Raw genomic sequence first — 223 nt, 5'->3', positions numbered from 1 at the left:
AAGCAAGGTGGGGAGGTGGCTATCAACATTGATGATGAAGTGGTGATCGTAGATGAGAAGGTTGATGAAAAAATTCTAGAAAAGATTGTTGAAGCTAAGGGTAAAGGAAAGGTTCGAGAAGAGAAGAGGACAATGAAACATGGTGAAACTGCTATTCCAACAAAGGAATCCTCTTTTATTCCTCCTCCCTATGAGCCAAAGCTACCATTCCCTGGGAGATTCA

This window comes from Brassica oleracea, chromosome C1 (genome assembly GCF_000695525.1).
Source record: "Brassica oleracea var. oleracea cultivar TO1000 chromosome C1, BOL, whole genome shotgun sequence".
NCBI classification, from domain to species: Eukaryota; Viridiplantae; Streptophyta; class Magnoliopsida; order Brassicales; family Brassicaceae; genus Brassica; species Brassica oleracea.
This window is presented reverse-complemented; position numbering follows the sequence as displayed.